This window comes from Cynocephalus volans, chromosome 6 (genome assembly GCF_027409185.1).
Source record: "Cynocephalus volans isolate mCynVol1 chromosome 6, mCynVol1.pri, whole genome shotgun sequence".
Classification (NCBI taxonomy): Eukaryota; Metazoa; Chordata; class Mammalia; order Dermoptera; family Cynocephalidae; genus Cynocephalus; species Cynocephalus volans.
The window spans coordinates 94270671-94297118 of NC_084465.1; the positions used below are offsets into that span (position 1 = coordinate 94270671).

The 26448-nt window shown below is 44.0% G+C and overlaps 1 protein-coding gene across 2 annotated transcripts in view; it reads right to left on the reverse strand.

Annotated features, from left to right (window-relative positions):
* Positions 1–26448, reverse strand: part of PDE1C (phosphodiesterase 1C) — a 622342-nt gene that overhangs the window by 294000 nt on the left and 301894 nt on the right. The window lies entirely within an intron of this gene.

Here is a 26448-nt window from a genome sequence, read left to right on the forward strand (position 1 = left end):
CGCCGGTCCGGCCCGTGGTCCCCGGCCGGGAGGGCGCGGCGCGCTCGTGCCTGTCACTTTCTCAGTGCGCCCCCAGACCCGGACTTAGAGTGGACTCAGATCGCGGGCGACCCGGTCCCCAGGTGCGCCCCGGTGACAGCTGCGGGAACCAGCCATGGTAGCGAGCTCATGCCCGGGGGTGGGGACAGGGACTGCGCTGCTGCTCCGGGAGAGAGCACTAGAGAGAGGTCTATTCGGATTCTTTCTTTCTTTCCTTCAAAACAAAAGCGATCGGTGTGGCCGCTGAAGGATTCCGAGGAGAGAGGGAGGGCTGGGCGGGGAGGAGAGGAAGCGAGGAAGAGGAGGGAGAGAGTGAGAAGTGCGAGGACAGCGGCGGGAGCCCGCGCCCCGCCCCGCCCCCGCCCCGCCCTCACCTGCCCGCGGCTCTGCTGACAAGCCCGGACGCCGCCGGCGACAACGGTCGGCCGCCCGCGGGACCCTCGCCGGCCCGGGTCGTGGCCCCCCGGGGGCTCCGCGGAGGTCCGGCCCGAGCTGTCCTTGCCCGCGCCCCTCACACGCCCGCCAGAGCCGGGCCCTTTCTGAAATCCTAACGCAAGTGACAGGGACGAAAGTAACCGCCCACACAACACACCTAGAAAGGCCTGATGGTTTCCTGCTAATGAAACTTTTCCTCTCTCTCTCTCTCTCTATCTCTATATCTATCTATCTATCTGTCTGTCTGTCTGTCTGTCTATCTATCTATCTAGCTATCTATATCTATATCTCTCCCTCTCTCGCTCATGCTGCAAAATAAAAAGGAGAAAATAAAGCGACAGTGGGCACGTAGGGTCCACACTACTCCTGCAGGGCTCCCTATTGGCTCCTGTTGACTCCGGCAAAGTTTCAGCTCCACAAAGCTGCAACTAACTGTCAGTGCTCCCCTAGGTCATTCACATTGTCAATAAAGTAGAATGCTCTGGAAGAGTGGGACCAGGAATATTGCTGGGAGGGGGAGGAGAGGGGAGTTAAGAGAGAGAGATGGAGAAAAAAGAAGAGGACAAGGAAGGAAAAAAGGAAGGGAAAGGAAAGGAAAGGAAAAGGTTGTGCTCAACCTGACTGCAGCCCTGACATGACAGAACTGGTCATCAAACTCCCTTCTAGGTGAAGCCACCACCATTTCCTAGGGGCCATTTCAGACCTGGGACTCAGGGTTCCTGAGACTCCGGATGCAGCACGCCCACTCAGTATCTTTCCTCACTGGCAGGTAATATTTCTTTCGTCACACTCCCAGGACTCTTTTCCATCCATCAGATAATTGCCTGCTTCTCAAAAGTAAGATAAACTTAAAGGTGAGGACTAGTTTTTCTTCACTGCTCAGATAAATTTCCATTCATGTGACCTTGACCAAGGAACAAAATGATGGTGTGTAAATCCTGAATGCTCACCCGCCTGGTAATTGGCATCCATTTTCCAGGAACTAGAGGTGCGAGTGATGAGGGTGGCATGGCTGGCCCACACATTCTAGCACAGAAGGTACCTGGTCCCACAAGGTGAGATGACAGACCCGTTTGATAAAAAATGACTTGCCCTCTCACCTGCCACAGAATCTGAAGTCACCCCATTAAAGTCAGTCCTTAAAGATTTTCTGGAGGCACGTACATCTTCACTGAGTTAAGGCATTATTACCAGGCAAAGGTAACATTAAGCAGCCAATATTTTAACATGGAATTCATCTATTTGAAAAAAAAAAAACAATTACTCCTCCAGTGTCACCCAGCAGGGAACAGTAACCTGGGGTAAGAGGATGCCAAAAGAAGAAATTATTTTAGCGACTTGTTTTGGGGATAGAAGACAGGAGCATGGTTCCCAAATGGGGTATTTCCATCAGTGCGTGCCCCTTGGGCAGCCTGCTGTCAGAATACAGAAGCATCCTAGTGGTAATAACAGCAAACACGTATTGGAGTTCCACCCTCATGTAATACTCAAAACAACTCCATGAGGCAGATACTATTATTATCATCCCCATCTCATAATAAGAAAACTGAAGCACCAGCAGGTTTCCTAGACCTACTACAAGGGAAGTGAACTAGAGAAGACCAGAGGTGGAGTGATGGCTCATTACCTTATCCTATACAATCTGTCCCCTTCACAGGATCCCACTTTCCACATCTGTAAAGTGAAGAATTTAGGTAAAAAATTATTTATATATATATCTTATGTTTGTTCTGCCTTTATAATTCTTTAAGATCAGATGGAGAGACTTGGGGAAAGAAATTGCTGAAAAGAGAGATGATATTGCTGAATTGATATTTTAACTATGTCATGGTTTCTCCAAGGACTGGCCTGCGATGCAAGGATAAAGAAAATGATAAAGGGTGATATTCACCTTCCTCCCACACCATGCCTGTGACTTTTTCCTAGTGTTAGTGGGACTTTGATTAAGTTAGAGAAAAGCAAATTTCAGAAGAAAAAGAAAAGGAACCACCTTTCACTGCAATTAAGCAAATCAGAGAGAAAAGACAAAAAAATCTTTTAAAAAGTTTCTGAAATGAGATTTTATTTCATTTTAGAAAATTTATTAAAAACTAAACATGTACTAGAAAGTTGGTAAAAATATAACTTTGCTTCATTTTAGAGCCGTAATAGTTTTCAGAGTAGGAAGGGGCCTGAAAGCAATCTAGTTTAGAGGTATATAAATTTTTGAAGCAACAGAATATTTTATTTCAAATTTAATCTTACAAGGGACTTCAGTGGATACCTCAGCTCAAAAAATAAAGATAGAGCTGCTCTGGTTGAATGAGGAAGAGGGTAGTTAGTTCTCAGGGACACAGTGCACCTCTGCCTCCTCCTTTCCCCATCTCTGAGTGCCCAACACTCCCACTTTACAGATGAGAAAACTGAGGCCAAAGTACCACAGAATAACTTAAGATTCTTTGCTCCTAAATCACATTAGAAAGTAAGCTTGTTTTCTGTCAACAAAATATTACTATTTTTAGATGCACCACGTTATTGTGTCACTCAGGTTTTGTTCTCTCTTTATCTGTCACAGACAGGGTATGTTTCCTGGTTGTAGCAACCCTACATGCCACAATTTCTACTGGCATTTTGTTCAGAGGCAAGCAAAACACAGATGCAAACAGACCCAGAAATAAAAGGTCTAAGAAAACGCAAAGCTACTCACAACTTTGTTTTGGAGATTAATTTCCATTGTGACTTCCTAACCCAGCTTTTTGAGTAAGACTCTTTAGGAAATCTCATATGGTCAAACATCACTAAATACGTACAGACATGCATCCATACATAAATATTTATACACACATACACATATACATACATACATATATACATACATGCTAGCATAACTGACAATTTAAAATAGTCTCCCTAATATACACATAGTAACAGCCTAATTACTAGCAAACTTCTGCACTATCAGCATTAAGTGTCATAAAAGATTAGAAAGAAAGCGAGCTCCCTATCCCAAGCAGAGTTCAAGGAGAAGATGGATGACTGACAAGAGAGTAGGAATCAGGCTTTGCAGGCCTGAGAATGACCCCTCAGGTCCCTTTCAGCTCTAAAATTTCATGATTCCATTGTGATCACAATAACCACAACCACCATCGTTACCGGTTATTGAGAACTAACCGTGCGAAGCACAACACAGTTTGGTTCATTACATCCTCAACAAAACATTTCAGTATAGTTTCATCCTGCCCATTTACAAGCAAAGACAGAAGAGTCTCCCAACAGTCGATAACTTTTGCAAAGACATGCAGCTAATAAGTGGCAGAGCAGGTTTCAATCTCAGACCTGAAGGCGAAGCTCATGTACTTTTTCCTTTGTTATATCACGTACCTGAATAAATATAAAAAGACTGGCAAAACAGTTTCTAATAGAGAGGGTGGGGCTGCAGGAGCACAGGGGAGGGGGTCACTAATACTGTGGGGAAATTAAGAGGGCTACACAGCGGAGGTGACATTTGAACTGGATCTTGAAGGTGATGAGAAGTTGCTTAGGGCCGACCCCGTGGCTCACTCGGGAGAGTGCGGCGCTGGGAGCACAGTGGCGCTCCTGCCGCGGGTTCAGATCCTATATAGGGATGGCCGGTGCGCTCACTGGCTGAGCGCGGTGCGGGCGACACCAAGCCAAGGGTTGTGATCCCCTTACCGGTCACAAAAAAGGACAAAAAAAAAAAAAGAAGTTGCTTACATGGGAGGTAGTTGGAGACAGGTGATTCCAGAAAGAGGACACTGCAAGAAAAGAGGCATAGAAACACAAGAAGGGGTGTCCAGCAATCCACAGTTTTATGTGGCTTGACTACAAACGTATGACTAGGAACAGCAGGAGAAAATGCCGGACGGGTCAGGCAGACCTTTGTTGTCATAGAAGCAGCTGGGTTGGCTCCTGCAGATGTCGGGGCCATGGGTGGCTCTAAGCAGGGGTGGCATGGTAATGTGTGGAGGGCACCTGCTTCCCCGAGCATGCCAAGCACAGCATGCCCTGAGGTCAGCTCTCCAGGAACCTGCCACGGGAGCATGCAACAACCAGGGGGCAGATGAGAACCAGGGCTCCAGGAGAGGAATCCGGCTGCCAACTGCAAATGGGCTCCTCAGCTCACAAAGGAGGAAGGGCAAGACATAGAAAATAGACAAAATCAGAAAGAGCAAAGCACTGCCTGCTTTAAGCAACCATCTTCCAGTGACAAGATTATGACTGCTTGCTTTGACCTCCCTGAAGCCGGCCTGTGCCCTTGATCCATTTTTCACGACTTGGCAGTGACATCATCAAGATAATCTGTTGAGAGGGAAATCCTGGAGACACATTTAGGACATTAGAAGTAGCCCCACCAGACACAACAGTCCCTCCTTCCCACCCACGCCAGATGTGACCAGCCCCCATAATGTACTGTCAACAGAGGCCGTTCCCTCCCACTGGCTTCCCTTTCAGGCAAGGGGGCTCTCTGGCAACACTGTCACACTGCTTTTCCCTCTGAGGTCTTTTCTGTTTGATTTTGTGACTTGGGGCAGACCCTGTCCCAGGAACTGGGTGAAGGAAGAGTGGGTGGACTAGCTAAGCCCAGAGGCCCTCCACTCTAACCCCCCATCTGAAATGTGGCTCTGAGCAGCCAGCACCTCGACTACATGCCCAGCTAGTGGCCCAGACAGGTGGGAAGAGGAAACAGGAGAAGAGACAAGCTGGAGTTCCAGCTCAGGGGTGGCCCGACATAACCTGCATGTGACCCACAGTTTTTACTCTTCTCTCTGGCAGGATCTTTCAATTGCTCTGAGGGAAGAGTTCATGTAATCCTTCCAACAGAGGTGGCACCGGCAAGGGAAAGGACTTGGTACTGACTCACCATGTGACCTAGGACAAGATCCTTCACTTCTCTGGCCATGCTGGACTGGGCTCAGTGACCTCTGGATCCCTTTTCAGTGCTCATATACCCTAATTTGAAAGCCACAGCCTGACCTGGGCTAACCAAGCTTTTCACGGATCCCAAAAAAGCTACAGGAAAACCTGAGTCTGACCCTCCAGGCTAGATTTAACTCTAATAGACATACCTAGATCAGCCAATCGGAGCCATGTACCCCATACTTCTGAACAAAGTGATTGGTCTAGTGGGTGACATGTGACTCAGATCCAGCCTTGATTCCTTAGGGGGAATATGAGGTGGTCATTGGGAAAAAAGAGATAACAAGATACAAGGCTTGAGGTTATTTTGGCCCTGGGGTTATCTTTTCCACCATGTGGAAAAAGTATACCAGAAAGATGACACCAACACAGAGAAGAGCAGAGAGAAGAACTAGAGAGACAAGCAAATGTGAAAAGAATTTTTGAACCCCTTGATCCTACTATGCCTGAAATCAAACAATCCATGGAATTTTAAGTTACATAAACCAAATAAATGCATTTTTTTCACTTAAACTAGTTTGAATCAGATTTTTGTCATTAACAACTAAAAGAGTCCTAACTAATACAACTCCTCCAGTAAATGATTGTTGTAAAGAGTTAAAACAATGTATGGCCCAGTGCCTTGAGCATTAGAGGCTCTCATAAAATAGCAGTTCCTCCCCCATCTCATGCATCTGACAGCACACGAGGGGAAGGAAACAGGAACACCGCACGGAACCTTGGGGTGAGCAGAGCACCCAAGGTAAATAGTAAGGAGCCTGTATGATCTTGATAAACAGATACAGCAATAATTTTGATTCGATAACTTTTTGATAATGACATGCCCAAGCATTGCCATATTACACACATTAGCCCAGCAAAACAATCCTGAAATGAATGAAATGCTTATTATCATTATCGTTAGTACTATCCCCAGTGTAGAAATGAGGCAGCTGAGGCCCAAGAGGTCTGCTGACTCCCTCAAGCTGGTCTCTTATCCTCCAGCTCATGCCAGGGCAGCACGACAGCAGAGACGTCCCAACTCCCAGCCGCTGTGGCCACTCTGCCTCCCGGAACACACTGCCAGCACAGCAGAATTAGCTTAGCTGTCCTAATGAAATTGAAATTTTTGTTCATGTAAAACTGCTGATGCTACAGCCAGCCAAATTCTGACCCAAATGTACATAAATCAGTGGGTTGTTTTTCCTATAGCTGTAAAGTAAATTTATTTGAATAGAGAAAACCTCAGAGCTAGAAGGGATCTTAGCAATCCTTTACCCAAGCTCCTAAAACTCTACTGATAAAAAATGAGCAGCCCAATCAGGTTAAGTAACTGCACACATTGGTGGCAGGGTGGGGACTAGAAGCCATGTCCTGGGACTCCACTGTCTCTAAACTTTCTTCCTGGGTTTCAGGAATGGCTCTTGCTTCCACCTGAGGATTGGTTCAATGGTTTGCTCATAGGTAAAAAGAAGAAATGCCCATTAAATGCATAGGTCATTGGCAAAGGCGACTTGAAGGAAGGGAGGTTTCTTGGGAAATGAATGAGTCAAACTAGAGAAGAGAGGCTCCAGGAAAGTAGAAACGTGAGTGGCAGCTCAGGTAATAACAAAGAACCTGATGCAATGGGTGTAAGGGGTCAAGAAAGGGACACTGGGAAAAGGTTGGATATGTAGCCGAGGTGGGCCTGGACCACCATATTAAAACTTAGGCTTTTTGTGCTCTTGACAATAGGGAAGCATTACATTTTGTTGAGCAGGTATGTGGTAGATGCAATATGGAATTTTCATTTGCAAGAAGGATAATGAAAGGGTTTCAAAAATTGTTTTTAAAAGGCAATGAGAGGTTGAAGATTTGCAGATTCTTATCTCTATCTGTGGGAAAGATCTCACAGACAAATAAATGCTGGAACCTTTTAAACTCATTTATTCATTCAACATATTCAACAAACATTTGCTGAGTGTTTACTACGTGCCAGACACTCTGATACTAGGTATGCAACAGTCAGTAAAAATACTCCAGTCTCTACCATGGAGCTTCAATGTAATTGGGGAAATTAGATACTAAACAGATTATAAAACAAAACATACATCACTGTAAATGGTAAAAAGTGCTGAAAAGAAAGTAACAGAATACAGTACAGATGGCAATGGGGATGGGACCTATTTACAAATAGGTTGGCATTTCAGCTCTCTATTGCTGTGTAACAAACCACCCTCAAAATTTAGGGGTGCAAAACAACCATTTTCTCCCTCTCATGATCATGTGGGTAGACCAGCCAGTTCTTCCACTGGTCTGGTTTGGGGTATCTCATGCAGCTGTAGTCAGATGGCAACTGGGACCAGAATACACAGTATGGTTTCACTCACATGTCTGGTGCCTTGGCAGTGACAGCTGGAAGGCTGGGACCTCTCTCTATCTCCCCCTACATGGCTTCTCCACATGGTCTTACTATGTGGCTAGCTTAGGCTTCTTTGCCTGGCAGCTAGATTGCAAGAGCAAGTGCTCCAAGAGGTGGGACGCAAAAGCTGCCAGTCTTCTTAAAGACTGGACTCAGAACGGGCACAGCCTCACTTCTGCCACATTTGTCTATTTGAAGCAATCAATGGGAGAAGAAATAAACCCCACTTGTTGATGGGAGTGGGGAAGGGAGTGGCAGATTTTGCAGCTGTTTTTAAACCACCCAGGTGGTCAAGGGTGTCCTCCATGAGCAGGTGACATCTGAACCAAGGCCTGCAGGAGACGGAGCTGCAGGTAACAAATAGGAGGAAAACATTTCTGACAAGAGGGAACAACACATACAAAGATTCTGAGGCAGGAAGGAGCTTGATGAGTTTAAGGGATTGCAAGGAGATAAGTTGTGGCTGGAGGAGAGTGGCCTGCGATGAGGACAAGGAGGCAGGTGGGGGCCAGAGCAGAGCCTTGCAGCTGATTTAAGGGTCCTCTCAGCTGTAGTCTCCTGGAGGGCGGACATCACAAGTGTCTTATCCATCACTCTTCCCCCAATGCAGAACAGATCAATTGATTGGTGACCAACTGGGCTTCTTGCTCAAATGTATTTCATGTACGGTCCAAGGTTAGCAATTTCCGGCCCATAAACTATGAGTGTACTGAAAGAGCAAACCTGAGACATGGAAACAAATGAGTCTTCACCTAGACCTAAAGCTAACGCAGAGTTTTTTGGGGAAAGGCAATACACACCACCCAAAATTGGCTTTCAGTGTATAAAGGATTAACTTTCAATTATCTGGAAGAGAACTGTAGTTTCCTGCCCCCTCCAGATAAGGGAAATGTTAGTTTTTGTGTGATTCAACAGACAAGGAGGAGAGGTATTCACTGCTCCTGACAGTATTTCAACATTGTCCTTGGAGACATCTAAGTGGTCCATGCTAGTCCTTGTGATTCTCAGAAGTGTGAGGATTTTTAAGACCCAGGAGAATAAAAGAATCATGTCTCTATGAATCCCTTCCACCCACATGCTTTTAACAAATTCGTGCTAATAAAAAAAGACCCTGAAGGCACCTTGACTCAGCACGTAATCCTTCACATGTACAGACTGACAGGCCCGTCAGAAGTAGATATATGCTTATATTTCTACTTCTGAGATATAAACAGGCTCCTATAAGCAGAGAATGGGATTTGATTTATAGAGAGGAATGGAATCTTACAGGCACAATTTAAAAGTAATTAGCCTGCAAAGCAAATCTTGGCAAAAGACTCTCTCACCCTGCCTGTGAGCCACCAGTATCACCATGGAATCGGGTGGACTTTGACACGTAGAGCTGTGTGGCCTCCCCACTGCCCTGGCAAAATGTAAATGAAGAAATGAAAATTATTCACCTCAACAGGATTTAGGAAGCACTTGAGAATTTTAACCAAAGCATTAAAGGGAAAGAGTGCTGAGTCCTTGGAAATAGCTTCAATCAAGGCAATTAAGACCCTGTTAGAAACCATTCTGCCTTCACTATGGGTAAAGCAAACAAGGCCTTCTGAATCAGTGAGTCTCTAAATAGAAAGATTACATTTAATGCTTGCCCCCCCCCCCCGCCCCCACCTCCCCACCCCCAGGCACAGAAAGCATTTGTGAAAAACAGTCCCCACCTCACCTATTCAAATAATAGCAAAAGCATTCCCTGCATCCTGTGTGGAAATCAGTCTCATTTGCCATGGAGGTTCCTTCCCACTGATAATTAGATACTTCCTATATACTCCTATTCTATATATGATTCAGCCTATTAAAAACCAATCATTCTGCCAGATCAATTCTACAACTCTTATGGACGCTGTTACCGCCAGGGACTTCTGACCACTTTTCCTATTGATTTATTGCAGAATTCATTTGTCTCAAAGTGCTGGAACTAGCTGGTCAGAGAGGAAATTTTAATGGCATAACCTTCTCAAAACTCCTCCACCTTCCATAGCAAAATCAAACTTGGTTCAGGATTTATTGACAGAGGGCAGTCATGTACTACAGGTGACATCAGAAGTTTTATTTGGTAACTGTGGCTTTTAGAAACAACATTCTCATCAAAATGAAAATGTTTATGTCAGAATATTAGCAGGGAGACTTACATTGTTCAATTTCACTATAAATTTGATTAGGATTTCAGCTATAGCATACCTTCCACCCTTTCTAGCCCTGGAAACCACTACTAATCAATGCATCGTCAGAAGTCATTTAAAACATAAAGAAAATAAGGAAAGAAGGAAAACCACTCCTTGGAAAACTGCAGAATATTTCAAAGCAAAAAGACTTCTGAAAATGTAGTGATTGGACTTTTCTCTTTTTTTAAAACCAATTAAGCAGGTGCTTAAATTTGAGAGCTTATTAGAGTTTGCACTTGAAATGTATGTGTCATGTAAATGCATGATTCTGGGAAACTTGGCAGCAAACTGGCACCACATCATTTCATGCTGCCTGCAACATGAATTCGCGAGCTGAGCCCACCTCACCTGACATTTGCAAACATTTGGGGCCAGACTTTTCTAACTGGCCTGGTCCACCAAGGCAGTCTGAACCCCACAATGGCTAGGAGGCCCCATTTGTCCCAGCTGCTGCTAAACACAGCGCCAAATCAATATCCCATCAGACTGTGCTTTTCTGGCCGCAATTGCAATTGACAGTGCTCCCGAGGCTCTGTGACGTCGTGGGTGTTTGCAAAGCGGAGGAAAATCCCTCCCTGCATCGCCGGCTCTGACCTCACTCCAGCGGAGCGCACTTGCCTGTCTTTAATCACCCGTGAAATGGTGCAGGGGAGAAGCCGGGCGGAGGAGATGCTGCCAGGAAATAACCCACGGGGACGACCAGATGTGACTCATGCTTTTCACCTTTGCAGGGAAGTACATTTTGGACCAGGATTGCACTCTGGCTTGCCTCCGAGGGACACAAGAGAGAGAAAATACCCTTCCTGTTCTCAGCAAAGACCGTGCAAATGCAGCAAAGAAGGCAGCCAATATCAATAATGCGCCGGGACCCATGGCTGACATATTTTTCAGCTATCTGGGTACCTGAGCAGTTAAAATATAGCTGTAAAAGGCCATGCTTGGACAGAGCCGTCACTGTTACTGAAAGGGCAAGTTTAACCCTGGATGGTTTCCAGAGGCTGTATCCTAATCTCTCTTCCTTCCCTAAACATAAATACTGCTACCAACACAAGTAATAGTGGTAGCAACAGCTACTACTTATTGTATGTATGTTGTATCTACTACCCTTTTGCAAGCATGATATCCCACGAAATCCTCACACTGGAACTTTAAGTAACTCGACCAAGGTCATACAGTAAGTACAGAACTGGATGTGCACTGAAGCCTCTCAGAAGTAGGTATTTTTGGTGCTGGTTGCAAGGCTGTGTGTGTCTGATGCACAAACAGCCCTCTGACTCGAAGTCCTCTGACGATGCTCCTGTGACCATGCAACTACTGACCAGCTCACATCATCTTTAAGCAGCTTAACAGACAAGAGTGAGGAGACAAAGTAGAGGGGAAACCATTCGCCCGGGGCTACAGCTGCAGACAGGGGAATTGCTTAAATAAAAAGGTCCTACAGTTCTCGTTACAGGAACGGCTTCAGTCATTCACATGAGGGTCAGCAGACTGACCCTCAGCCTCAGAATGCCACAGCATGGCTGGACTGGTTCCCAAGACCTTGGCGGGGGGCGGGGTTCACAGCTTCCACAGGGAGGCAATGCTTTCTTCCCAAGGGTTTCCAATGGCAAAAAAGGGAGTATCTAAGCATGCTGAGCAATGTGTGGAATCTTCAAAAGTGAGTCAGGGTCCCCAGATAACATACCCAGGAAACTCCTCTGTCACCGCAACCCATTTTCTTACTTTTGCCCAACAGAATTTTCCTTCTCTCCAAGAGGAGAGGAGAGACCACAATAAAAATTGTTCTTGCTTGCTTCGTTAAGGCAGGACAAAATGGTTTCTTGCTAGAATTTTCTTGCCTTTTAACTACTCCCATTCCTTTCATCTAGTTTTCATCCTTTGCATCTCGCAAGAGATGTAAGAAATCAAAAGAAAACATTTTCCTAGAATGATACATGGAAATGAAAACAGAATGAGGGGAGCTGAGATTAAATGCTACAGAGCTGAAAATAATGTGTGAAGCTAAGTGAGCTGGCAGCCTTATGTTAATAACAAATAATAACAATAGTAAAATAACACTCCTGCATTTATCTCCCTTTGGGACAGTCCTTTCTCAAGCATTCCAAATCACAGCACAGACTTAACGCTGAGTGCCCGAGGGGCTCTGCCCTCTGCCATCTGCGTTCATCCTGGATTAATGAAGAAGCCCTAACACCTGTGCTCACACTTCTTACACTGCATCACAGCTGTGGTTTTGTCTGTGTGGGAGCAAGCCTCCAAATTCCAGCAGCACTAGGGGGTCAGAAGGCAATGACCTTGACAGGCACAAGCTTTCCTCTCATCACCCAAGAAGCTCAGGGAACTCAGCACCAACACCAGGCAGAAGCCATCTTCCACCCTGGAATTAATCACCATTTCAGAGTTTCCATTTCAAATCTTTGTTTAGAGAAGCCCAGAACAGCAGACCAATCATGGAGCTTTGGAAAGGTTTTAAACTTGTATGAATCAAGGACACCCTTTGAGAATCTGATAAAAGTTACATACACTTTACCTCTACCTATTTAAATAAACTGTGTATACTACAACTTGTGTGTGTTTTTAGGAGGCTCTTGGACCTTCCTAAAGCTCATACAGCTCCCTTCCCAAAAATCCTGCTGTGGCTCAATGGCGTGTGTTGAGCACGCATGGGTGTGTGTGTGTGTGTGTGTGTGTGTGTGTGTGTGTGTGAACTTAGTTTGTCTTGGCACTAAAAGAAAATGGTATGAACTAAAAGGGAATGATAACTAACAAAAAATATATTCAAGCTCTTCAGAAAGGGAGCTGTATTTAATGAGCACCAAATTGGTGGCAAGTTCCTTACCAGGCATCTTGTACATGTTCTGGCATTTTATCCTCTTTACTGCATAAGAACAAGGACTGTGCCTTCATATCCACCTGTCTATCCCCAATGCCTTTCACAACGCTGGTGTTAACTGCCTACTTGCTGAGTGAATTAATTATTACTATTCTGTAGATGAGGAAACTGAGACTCTGGAAGGTTAAGTAACTTTATACAAATCAGACAGGGACTAAATGGTAGAGGTGGAATTTGAACTCAAGTCTGCCTGTGCAGCTTTTCCCCGTGCCTTGGTGAACATTTGATGCAATCTTCTCTGAAACTAAAGCAAAGACATAAAGGTAAGAAACAACTAAATTACCTGCTGTGTTGGTGGCCAGAGCTGTGGGGAAAAGGCAAAGTCGAGTAGGGGGACTGGGAGAACGTGAAGAGGGGCGGGCAGGTAGCAGGATCTACCAGGGTGGTCAGAGTTGGCCTCAATGAGAAGGCGAGATTTGAGGAAAGCCTTGAAGAGGGTGAGGGAGAGAGCAGAAGAGTAGGCCAGGCAGGAGCCACAGCCAGAGCTGCCGGAGCACTGAAGGATGCCTGGAGGCTCAAAGAACAAGGTGGCTAATGTGGCTGGAGTTGGGAAAGGTGGGGGGTGAGTAACAGGAAATGAGGCTGGAGAACCAATGGGGGGCTGAGGAAAGCTCATGTATCATACATTGCCGAGACTCTGGCATTTACTCAGAGTGAAATGGGGCTCATTGCAAGATTTGGAGCAGAGTAGGGACATGATCTGACTTCCACTGTATAAAGAGCACTTCAGCTTCTGGGTTAATAGACTGTCGTAGGGGTGAGGAGCAGGAGAGGAAGACCAGTTATATCCAGTTATCCAGGCGAAAGATGACAATGGCTGGGCCAGGCAGGCAGCCAAGGAGATGGAAAGAAGTAGATTTTGGATATGTGAGAGGAGAGAGGAGTTTAGATGACTCCAAAGTTTTTGGCCCAAGGAACCAAACTGACATCTGTTTAGGCTCATCCCTACATTCTAAGAAAGCCTGCTGTCTGGTTCACAAGGCTTCTCAGCTGCCCAAGAGAAATAATATGATGTTTTACAGTTTCCAAAGTGTTTCCTTTGTTTCACGAGAGCCATGCTTATTCCGTGTAGGCTGTGAGAAAAGAGGAAAGAAGGAGTCCCTAAAAAGTGCGTGTTGTCCATTTTCTCTGCACTTTGTAAAGCAGCCTTGGAAAGCGTTGCCTCTGCTGTGCCCCCTGCCTTCAGAGCTAAGGCCACATGGTTTCTCCTGCCCTCTCCTGAATGCTAGATAATCTGCACCCACCCCTGCTGGCCACTGAGCACTGGGGCTTTCAACCAGCTTTCTAAGGCAGGGTAGCTCTGGGCCGGTGCTGACTTCCAGGTGACACTAATCTGACACCAAGAGTGAGAGGCCAGGGCGGTCTCTCTCCCCCCACAAAAAATGCAGGCACTTCTGGTTAGTCTGGGCCGCCAGGCAAACGTCAAGCCGCCTGCTCTGGACGCAATCACGAAGGAGGCCAGAGCTCCCTTCCAGACCCCCTGCTTGGCCAGAGAGACAGTCTGCGGGAGGACAAAACAGAAACTGCCAATGGTTTTGCAGAGGGTAAGTCTCCCACTTACGTGTTTTCAGGGTTTGCTTTCAAAAATGCTAAAACAGAAAAGCCAAGATGATAGAAAAACTATATTTTTGTAAGGAAAAACTTATTGCACCTCTACACCATGCAAGGCACTAAGTTGAGTATTTTTAAAAGCACTCTCACTGAATCCACGCAGCATCCTGGGAATTCAGCATTATTGTCTCCATATCTCTGAGGAGAAAAGTTTAAAGAGGCTAAGGAATTTGTCCAAAGTGATTCACTAGTCAGTACAGACGTCTGACTTCAAAGTCCAGCTTTCACTACAGCTGCCTCCAGGGTGACCCACCATCCAGTATGCCTGGGACTAAAATGACTCCTGGGATTTTCAGTTTTAAATGTAGGAAATTCTCAGGCAAACCTGGAGAAGACAGTCATCCTCACTGCCTCTTTGAACTGAAGAACGCACACAGAAAATGTAGTCATTTCAAGAAAGCTTGGAAGATTATGTAGAATAACTACCTGGGGGTTCACCTTTCAGAAGAGCAAGTTCCTTTTCCACCCAGTTCAGAGCCAATCTTCTACAATCCCAAGTGTACCCTTGGTGAGACTTTGCTGCAGAACACTGATCTTCAGTTTCCCACACGTTCGGGAGGAACCCCAGCCCATGATCACTTCCTCCAGCTAACTCTCAAAACAGGCTTTCCAGTTGTGAGTGGTCCCAAAATCCAGTTCCCTTTTGCATCTGTTTGCTGCAAAATGTTAACTGCATCTCTTGCTCTGGTCATTATAATTTATACCCCTGATGAATTTTGCTGAGGACCCTGGCCCAGGATCTTTCTGAGGGGACGTCACTGGATTCAGAGATTTGGGAAGGTGGCTGGACGTCTCCAGAGCCTGGGTTGCACCATGTGCTAGTACTGCTCACTCATCCATCCCACCAATGTTCACACAACCTTGGGCCAGGCCTAGAGCGTCTGTCTTCACATGATTTTCTTCAACTGGCAAAGGGCTCTCTCTTCAAGGAGTCTCACTGGAATCATGTCCTGAGGACTGAGATTGTGACAGATAATGTAGAAGACATTATCCTCTTCTTCATCATCCAGCCACTTGATCAAGGAAACTAGGAGCAGAAAATAAGCCACGACAATGGAGTGTTGCACTGGACCAGGTGGGCTCTGAGCAGCCAGCCCAGCTATACCCTTTTGTGCTTTGGAACACTGCTGAGAGGGTGGGCCCCAGCACACCTCTCTCCACAGACTGGGAGCACAGGAGGGCACAATCTTCAGCTCTCCTCTCAACCTCTGGGATAATGCCCAAGTGGAAGGGAAGTCACTCTGAGCCAGGAATAGATGGAAAACCTCCTCCTTCTCCAGTAGGACTGTATGAGCCACCTGCCTGTCTCTCTCTTGCTCACACAAGTGTCCCCTGTTGCAGTGCTATGCAGCGATGGTCAACAACTGGCTCTTGGAGCTAGGGGTGAGGGTGGGGAGAAGCCCTTATTTGCAGCATTTGATGAGTCCTGTGGTGTAAATACTCCCACCACAGCCAATTCCAAGCCACCAACATGATGTCACTGGACAGAGTTGGGAAGAGATACTGAGACTCGCCTCTCCCGAGCTGCCTCCAGCACCCCAGCTCTCCAGTTCCCACATGAAGAATTCACTTCCGAATCCTTCCTCAGTCACGCTCTCCTGATTCTTGAACGAGGGAGGAGGGGGATTCTGCTTTTGTAAGAACACAAGGGATGCACATGACATTTTGCTTGACTAGTGGATGGTGTGTGGATTTTTACTCCTTAAAGTCAGGTAATTTCTTCCTCTACTGCTAAACAAGTTCAAGTGCATAATTTCAGAGCAACTTGAAAAACTGTGAAAGAGGGGAAGCAGCAGTGATTAAACAGATTGAGAAAACAGCCCCAGAGTGATTAAGAGGCTGCCAACCTAACAACTAAATCTGAGTCCCAAGCCCTGTTCATTCTTTATTCGTTTGGTTAAGTACTGCCCACACATCCCCACAGAGGAGCCCGAGGGTTCTGTCTGCAGCGTGAGTTTGATGACGGGCTCCCAGCTCTGAGTCTTTCTGTGGCTCCCTGTCACTCATGGGATGACATCCCAGATATGTAGCAGGGTGCACAGGCTGCCTTTGCCCTGACCCCCGCTTCTTTCCCGCTTGATCTCCTGTTCTCCACCTCTCCTCACCAGCACAGCACCCTGTCTAACCTCCAGCCACACTGCTGGGAGTTTCCCTAAAATGACTGGCTCTTTCACAGCCCTGGCCTCAGTTACACCTTGCCCTGCATCATTATTTAGGACAGTCCTCCTTTGTGTCCAGCCCCCATGCCCAGCTAAGATCCACATATCTTCCTACTAATTTATTGTCCTTCTTCTTTAGAAGACAATCTGCCCCTCTAGGCTGTCAACAAACTCCTTGCAGGCAGGGATTGGTCTACATTTGTCCTGTAGAACATACAGGAAATTTATAATAAATGTTTGCTGAATCAGTAAGAAAGACAGTCCTGCCGCTCAAAAAAAAAATTTCCATGCTCAGATTGCCAGAAGACTAAAAATCTTCTTGGGAAAGAAACCAGACAATAGTGGCATTTCTGATGAGGGGCGGATCCTTGTCAGAGGGGACACCGGGTGAGGTCAGACAACAATCAGCGTGTGATCCCACAACAGGCAAGTCTGCCGCCCCTCTATGGGAGCACATTCAACCCCACCTTCATCTTCAGATCCTTCCCTCCAGACAGTGGCCTCTGAAATATGTCACTCTTGGCAGCCTTCCTCTGCTAGGACTGGTTTGCCCTTTGCTGCTGTCACAGTGCACAGCTGCAGAGGTTATGCAGCTTAGCCAGAAACACACCAGCCTTGACCTGCTCAGAGAACAGCAAGTTGGACACAAATGCTGATTATCATAGCTTGATGGCTCACTCTGGGCCTGAAATACACGTGTGGCTTTGCTTCATCCCTCCAATGTACCCAGTATGCTGCTTCTAGCATGGATGATCTTCAGCAACTCAGTTTGCAGAATTAGAAAGCTGCTTCTGGGGAAGCTTCTCTTTCTATTTCCTGAACTTCAAAACCAGGGTGCCTCAGACATTGACTGTCCTTATGTAGATATGGATATACCCTTCAGGCCTTCGCCACAGATGAGACCTCAACAAGCTGGTCTGTAAGTAAACTGCCTACGGAATAGCAAGATACAAGGTACCTCACCCTGACTCCTCTCCAGCCTCAACAAGTACCAAGTCCAAACCTCTACCCCATGCTTAAGCCAATATTTCCTGTAATGTTATGTTGCATGGAACTATTAATTGGCATCATAAAAATAGTCTTTTCAAATAAGTTATAAAATACTGGGTTATAAGACATGAAGAGGGTACCTTTAATGGACAACATCTGAGAGCATTAACTTGCTAAGTTGTACTATGAACCTCCAAAATGGGGTACGGAATGCAGTGTTCCCCAGATGTCATGGACCTTGGGAAGCCCCCTCACTCCTGCCTCGTGTGGATCATCTTTTGGTACTGATGCTCTGCCAGCATAACTTTGGGAACCCAGCTTTGGCTTCATAAACTCATTTGGTCACTGAGCGGCGAGGCATTCCAACCAAAGCCAAGGAGAGGAGGCATCGATGGTTTGGGAAAATGTTTTTTAAAGCCCACATCAGTGGGGGCTACTGGGTGAAGTCAAAAAACAGAAATGTTAGACAGAAAATGTTAAAATATCTCCAAAACAAATTTTTAGAATCCTTACTTGTAGAACCATAGAGGGTATAGAACATTGCCGAGAAAAAACTGTTCACGCCCCCGACACCTCATCAATCCTCATCACGGTAGAACAAGCACAGGCTTGGGAATTAGTACACCTGTGTTCAAATCCTGGCTCTGCTCCTATGCACTGGCTCTAAATCTGCCTTGCAGGGCTGTTGTGGCAATTAAATAAGACAATGAACACCATCATATAATAATTATCAACTAAAACATGCCTTAAAATTATTTTTTTCTCGAATGCTGAGTGACGTTGAGCATTTTTTCATGTGTCTGTTGGCCATTCGTATATCTTCCTTTGAGAAATGCTTATTCAGCTCCTTTATCCATTTTTTAATTGAGTTATTTGTTTCTTTGCTGTAAAGTTGTTTGAGTTCCTGGTATATTCTGGATATTAATCCTTTGTCAGATGTATATTTTGCAAATATTTTCTCCCACTCTGCTGGCTGTCTTCTCACTCTGTTGATTATTTCTTTTGCTGTGCAGAAGCTTTCTAGTTTGATATAATCCCATTTGTTTATTTTTCCTTTAGTTGCCTGTGCTTTTGGGGTCGTATTCATGAAGTCTGTGCCCACTCCTACTTCCTGGAGTGTTTCCCCTGTGTTTTCTTTAAGGAGTTTTATTGTTTCAGGATGTATATTTAATAAATAAATAAATAAACACACAAACAAATAAAGGGTGGGTGGGGGAAAGAAGACACAACAATCACAACAATTCCCTGAACTTGTTAAGACAAGTGAAGAGATATGATGTAGTGGAGGGGGGAAGGGAGACAGGGAGAGGAGAAAGAGGAACAGGTAAAGGGTCACAAAAATCAACTACAATGTATATTGAGAAGCTAAAATTTAAAAAATTTATTTTTTTCTATGGTATGGAAAACATCCCACTATTTCTTATGCAAATAACTTGTGCTCTGTATAGAAGCGATGGCTCTATTTGAAGCTCTGGTATATGTCCTGGTCTACAGAAAATCTCTGTTAGGGTTCTCCAGAGAAACAGAACCAATAGTATATATATATATATATATATATATATATATATATATATATATATATATATATATATATATGGAGAGGGAGAGAGAAATTTATTTTAAGGAATTGGCTCACACAATTATGAAGGAGGAGAGGTCCCAACATCTGCATTTGACAAGCAGTGACCCTGGAGAACCGATGGTGTACTTACAGTCTAAATGCCAGCAGGCTCAAGATTCAAGAAAAGTTGATGTTTCAGAAAAGGCCAATGTCCCAGGTCAAGCAGTCAAGCAGGAGAAGTTCCCTGACCTATTCAGTCTTGTGGTTCTCTTTAGGTCTTCAGCTTATCAGATCAGGCCACCCACACTAGGGAGGGCAACCTGCTTTGCTCAATTTACTGACTCAAATGTTGATCTCATCCAGAAACACCATCATAGACATAGTCAGAACAATGTTGGGCCGAATATCTGGGCACTCTGTGGCCCAGTCAAGATGACACATAAAATTAACCATCACAACATTTAAATATACCAATGAAATTAACTAGGCTGAGTAAATCTGGGATTTGGGGCTATCAGAAGACCAAAGTGCCAAGCAGTAAGTTGGAATGCCAAATGACAATGCAGCTCCAGTGCTGAGATGCCTAAATAACATTTAGTAATCATCTAGTAAACTAGCTAGAGTGAACTATTCGACAATGTTGTCCACTGCCCACTGACTGACACCCAAAGATCAGCAGATCACAGCTGGAACCTCATTGCCAACCTTTGGAAAACTACAAACAAGAAGGAAAATACTCTGAGCCATCAAACAAAGCATCCCATGTTGAAATGAATGTTTTGTTTCATTTTGTTTGTTTTTAATTAGATAGCCCTGTCTTGTTGGTACATTAAAAACAAAAGATGAAGCACTCAGCAAATCTCTTCCAGAACTGATAAAAATGAGCAATGAGAGAGCACAACTAAGACTCAGAAATGGGTCGGTGAACACAAAGAACAGTTGCCACGATCACTAAAACCTCAATTAATGAGTGTGCAGAAAATAGAATAATTTAGACCCCCTCACCTCAGGCCCAGTTGGGGATGGTGCAGCACATTCTTTGTAAATAAGTTGTGTGTGGATGGAGTTAGTGCACATGTGCACCCATGTATCTTTTTAGTTTGTTGCTAGTGTGTGTTCTTGAGTTTTGTGAAGCAGGCTGGCCAGCAGAGAGCTTGCGTCTAAAAATAGAGCATGTTTACTTTGCTGGCCGCTGCTCAGTTTTTCTTTGGACTTTGCCAGTAGCAGTGGAGTTTCTGAGCTTCTCTTTGTACTGCCTAGCTCTCAGATGTGTGTGTGCTGACTAAAAATTAGTCCTACTTCAACCAAGGCTCCGAGGACCTTTTTTCCGGTTACCTAGCTCATAGACCTGCGTGTGAAGGGTTTGTGACCCAGTCTGGACAATGGGCTTGAGGGGTCTGTGAGCTCCAGACCCAGCCCTAGCTCTACGATGAGACTCTAACCAAAAGCTTCATTCTTCTGGGCTCTCCACACTCCACTTTTAGTAGGAACACAAACCACAAGGTAGTGCAAGTGCAGCATGAAAGAGGAGAGAAACCAAACATTGCTGAGTGCCAGTGTGCCAGGTACTGTGTTAAGCCCTTTTAAAGACACTGACCCACATAATTCTCACCACAACCCTGAGACAGGTAAGCATTTAGTTTCTCCATTTTACAGATGAGAACTAGGTTTGGGTGGATTCTTTTGGGTTTTTGTTTATGGATTCTTGAGGACTTTCTGGGATAAGAGAAGACCTATACATCTTGGGCCTGCAATAGACCTTTGAGCAATTTCCTCCAGGATCACCCCATTTTCTCTCTGCTATTGAATGGGACCACAGTTCTTCTAAAGCACTGAACTATCTGGTCAAGTCAGTCCCCTGTTGTTGACATTAAAAACATCTACTTAATGCCATAAACAAATGTTAAACGCTAGGTAAGATATTTACACTGAAGCGTTTAGGGGGAAAGATACTGATGTCTGCAAGTTACTTTGAAATGCATCCAAAAACAACATGAGGGGAAAGCAATATGGACTTATGGATGACAGAGAAATGGATAAGTGTATAAACTTGTGGAAAAGTAAATATAGCAAAATGTTAATTGTAGAATAAATGTGGTGGCTATATGATGTTCCCTATATAATTCCATCATCTTAAGGAGATATTTGAAATTTTTCATTTAAAATGTTGAGGATCCATAAAGAAAGAAAGTGGAATAGTGGTTGCCAGGGGTTGGGGGAAAGGGAAGAGTTTCTGTTTGCGATGATAAAAAAGTTCTGGAGATGGATGGTAGGGATGGTTACATGGCAACGCGAATGTACTTCATGCCACAGAATTGTACACTCAAAAAGAGTTAGAATGGTAAATTTTATGTTATGTATATTTTACCACAATAAAAATAAATTAATAATGTAATCTTTAAATGTTGTGGGGGGAAAGCAGTAAATTATTCTGAAAGTTTGCTACAGCAGTAACGATTGCTCTTGACATTACACAGAAAGGATAGAACGACAAGAAAAGACAGATTTACAAATACTATTGCACAAACATTTTAAAAAATGAAGTAAAGTATATTGAATAAGCCAGACCAAAAAAAAAAATGTATCTTTCTGAAAATGAAAGTTGTACACAGATTTGGTTTCAGTAGAAGAAAGTACCGGAGGGAGGAAATGTTACCTTTGGCCTTTTAAAGGACCCTGAACTGAATCAGAAATCTGCTGCTGCTTCCCAAAATTTTCACTGCATGACTGTTCTGCTCTGCAAAGCACCGTGCTCACGTGTCTTACTCTACTGTGTTAATGTCATCAATGGAAGAAAAATGTTGGATTAGGTGATACTTCACATCCTTCTCAATTCTAACATTTTATAATTTTTCAAATCTTTCCCATGTTTCATACAAGTCTCACTACATTATGTAGTTAAATGAATACTAAATTAATCAACTAAAAACAAAACACCAAACAAACTTTTGCTGGATCCTTCTGGTCTGTAGACCAGAGGCCCCTCCCTGCACCCAGTCCCCTGTGCAACTCTGACTCTTCCTTTAACCCACTCGACTACCACCTCTTCAGTGAGGTCTTCTGTGACCTTCACCTTCCCATGCTGCACCATCTCACCACCAACATAAAACCAGGTGTTCTATTTTCCACCTCCCCCATTCTCTTCATCCCACTATCAGTTGTACCCACATTGCACAATCTTTTTTTTTTTTTTTAAGAATATGCTTGTGTCCACAGCAAGTGAATATGTGACCCCTTAGACTCTATTCCACTCCCAGGTACCCAGCACAGCAGGTAGTACATGGTGATCTCTCAGTTTTTATGAGCAGAGAAGGAAGGAATGAACAGAGGGAGGAAGGAAGAAAGGAGGAATTAAGTCAGTCAACATTTCTATATATATCCCATCAAACCACAGGCTGTTTTACCATGACATTCCTAAAGAAGAATTTCTTATTTGAGGAAGTAAGTGGCATAAATTCTGCTATGTTTGATAGAAAAATAAATCCATAGTTCCAGTTGCTCCCATTAGTCATCCAGTGCCATAAATTAAACTGCTGCCTGGTGGCATATTAATCTACTTTCTCTTAAATTACACACTCATGCCATATGCTTTGAGCTGCCAATCTCAACTAAATTAAGGAAAAAGTCAAGAGGATGTTTTACTTCCAGTTTTCAGAAAGTCACATAAATCCCGCAGTTTGGGCTAAGGCAGTGCATAATGCCTTGTAGAGTCAGACGTTGATCACTCTTCCCCTTTCATATTAACTGGCCCATCCATAACCCACCTACTTGCCAGAATAAGAAAAGTCAGCCCAAAACACCAAACAGTATCTGAGGCAATGCCTGAGAAGACCACACGTGCATGCGCACACATGTGCGCATACATACGGATCATGTGCACACACAGACACATTTGTTTTCCTGCTTCTGACTTTCTCTTTGCTGAACAATTTAGCCCCAACCTCTATCCGCACCTGAGGCCAGACTTGGTGTTCCTGTGTTTTCCCCAGTACTTGAACAAATGTGCTAGAGGAAAAGAAAGAAGTAGACAAACACACCCTTAAGAACTAATTAATTTGATTCATCATCACCTTTTTCTAACTAATGGAATCTCCACGTGGCCCAGCATATCAGATCAAATTCAATGTTCTGGTCACATTTGATGTCACTTTCAACACAGGAGACCGCTGGATAAATATAGCACTGGAAATTAAGAAACAAGACCCAGATCCAAATTATCTTGCCCCCTGAATATCAGTTCATTTTTCCTTGTTTAAAACATTCTTTTGAAAATTATCACAAAAGAAGGTCAATCTGCTTCTTAAATACAAATGTGACATCAACCAACAAAACTGTTCTCACAACAGATTCCCCACACAGGGCCTTGAAAGTAATGATAAAAATTGGGTTTGGGTATTATCAGAATTTCTTGACCAAAGACAATTGAAAGTTGGCTGGGTGTTTAGATTTCTAGATTCTTCTAAACAATGATCTATAATTAGAGTCTTAAGGGTCTTTTAATAAAGGAAAATCCTTCTTCCATCACATTTGTTCACTCAAACCACATGTATTGAGCATCTCCTGGGCGTATACTTAACACAGAGAATGGTTTCTTTGAGGTTTCCCAGGAATGGAGGTCCTCATTTCAATCATCATCCGGAGTGTTCTACTGGAGATGTACTACTATTTGAGCTTGACATACTAGGGTTCAAATCCCTATTCTGCCACTTAGCAGCCATGCCCTTGGCAAGCTATTTAGCCTTCTGAAACCCAGCTTCCTCATCTGTAAAATAAAGGTAATAATACTATCCTCAAAAGGTTGCTACAAGAGTGAGGTTAGCAAACCTATATAAAGCACCTGGCATGATGCCTACCTCATTAAATGTCAATTCCCTCCCTAGCTTGCTTTCCTATCTAGGAAGAGGCAACTGTCCAGGAAAAATAACACTCATTCCTGAGAGGTCTAGAGCAACAACTGCTTCTGCAGCGTGGTGCACTGCCAAATAGGGAACAAAGCGGCACAGGTGACTTTTGAGGTGACTGCTATTTAGCCTTTGTGTTTCTGGTGTTGTCTCCTGGAGACTGCTGGCAGAGGCACTGGCCACTCACCTGCACCAAGGGCAGGCCATGGAGAAGCTGGTTCATTCTGGGCATTTTGCGCTCTACACACACACACGCAGAGCTCTCGGCCCTACCTGGGCCTCAGTAGAGTTGCTTCACAGAGACAGAGAAGTCCAAATTGAGGGGTTTCCCCACATGACTGAGGAGCACATAATAAGTCACATAAAACCATATCCCATTCAATACGGGCAGAGGTTTCTACCTTCGCCAGCTGAAATTCAGTTGCCACTTACAAGTGAGGGAAAATTGCTTGAGCTAAAAAGCACAGGTCAGAGAATGCTGTTAAATAAAATCAAGTAAGTTCAGTGTTTTCTCATCTTATCTCTCCCAACCAATAATACACAAGAATAAAAATGTACAAAAACAATGTGGAGAAGATATCAGAGGGTGGGAGATTCCAATAGACATTTGGGAGCAAAAAAGGAAGTGAGAAGTGGAAAAGATAAAGTCTGGCTGTCCTACCAGAGCAGCGAATGCTAACATCAAAATACTTAGAGTCCTCCAAAAGAGGAGCAGTGAATGAGTTCATCTTGCAGAATCCTGGGAAGACCCAAGACTTGAAGGAGTCAAGTTCAGTGGAAGGTAGGGGTGAGATGGAGCTGCGGGCAGACGTCTTAGCCTGCTTCTTTATCCCCAGAATGCTGGCAGCCGGACAGACATGTCTTTCACCCAGCCCTGCCCAGATGGGAGCCTGGAAGATTCTTTTCATGAGCAAATGAAGAGCTGCAGAGAAAATACCAGTAGATACTAACATGTGATTCCCCAAAGGGACCAGCTAGAAAGCTGCCCAATGACCCTGCTGTACAGCCTAACCCTAGATAAGACTCACCCACGCCACTAGCTTTTAATGCTCTTAAGTAGGAATGGACAATGATTGTCATATATTCAACATGATGAGAGTCGAAAACAAAGAACAAAAGGAACCTGGTGAAAAACCAACACAATGCAGGGAAGAGAAGAAACTTTTAGAGAAAAATAGTAACTAATATCTGCAGAGATCAGAGAAAATACTGCAGACAAGAAACAAGAATAGGATACTGCCCAAATAAAAGGAAAAGAGAACAGGAGAGCTATTAAAAATGAAAAATATATTAGATAAAAATTAAAAGATTCAACACAAAGGGTAGAAGATAATGTTGAAAGAATTAATATAAAGTAAAACAGAAAGACAAAGACATAGAAAAGAAAAGAAAAGATCTTTTAAAATGAGAGAACAATCCAGCGTATCTAACACCTGACTGAGAAGAGTTCTAGATAAAGCAAAGAAAAAATGTAAGGGAAGAAATTATCAGAGCAATAATACAGTAACATTTCTCATAATCAGACCTGAGTTCCCAGATTAAAAGGATCCTCACACCCAGCATAATGAGAAATAGGACACATATCAAGGTACAGCATCATAAAATTTCAGAACACTAGCACTAAGGAGAATATACTAAAAAGTTTCCAAGGCAAAGGTGGGCGGAGGTCACAGTTAACATAAAAAAGAACTGAAAGCGGAGAGCATCATGGTTCTCGATTATAACACAAGAATCCAAAAAAAAGTAAAGTAATGCCTCAATTAATTTGAAGATAAAATTTCTCAACCTATGGAACTCTATGCCTAGCTAAAATTTCAAACAAGTTTAAGGGAAGAATAAAGACCTATTAAGATATGCAAGGTTTCAAAATAAATGTATTTCTTTTCTAAAGAAGCTATAGAAGATAGGCTACACCCAGGGCTCAACCTGACCTCTCTCCTGAGTTGGATTTCCTGTTTCTTGGGTCCCATGTTGAGATAATGTAAACACTAAATAGTGATGACGAAGCCAAAAGAATAAAGCAAATACGCTGGGAGAACAGAGGGAGGGAAAACAGGGATGGTCTAAGAAATCCAAAGCTTTATCTACCAGAAAAGAAAGTCAGTGTGTGAGTATGTCTAAATTTAAGAAAGCAAAAACAGTGTTGTTTCCATGTATTATTTTGATTTTAAAATATTAATTTATAATAAAAAATACCAAAAACTTAATCATGACTCACTACAGAATTTATACTGGTCACTTCAAAAGTACAGTTGACTAACAATCCAGTTCAAATGTGTGGCAGGAAAAAACCCTTCAAACGTCTCTTTGAGATCTGAACTCAATTCGTTTTCTCTCTTCAGGGTTCCAGGGAAAAAA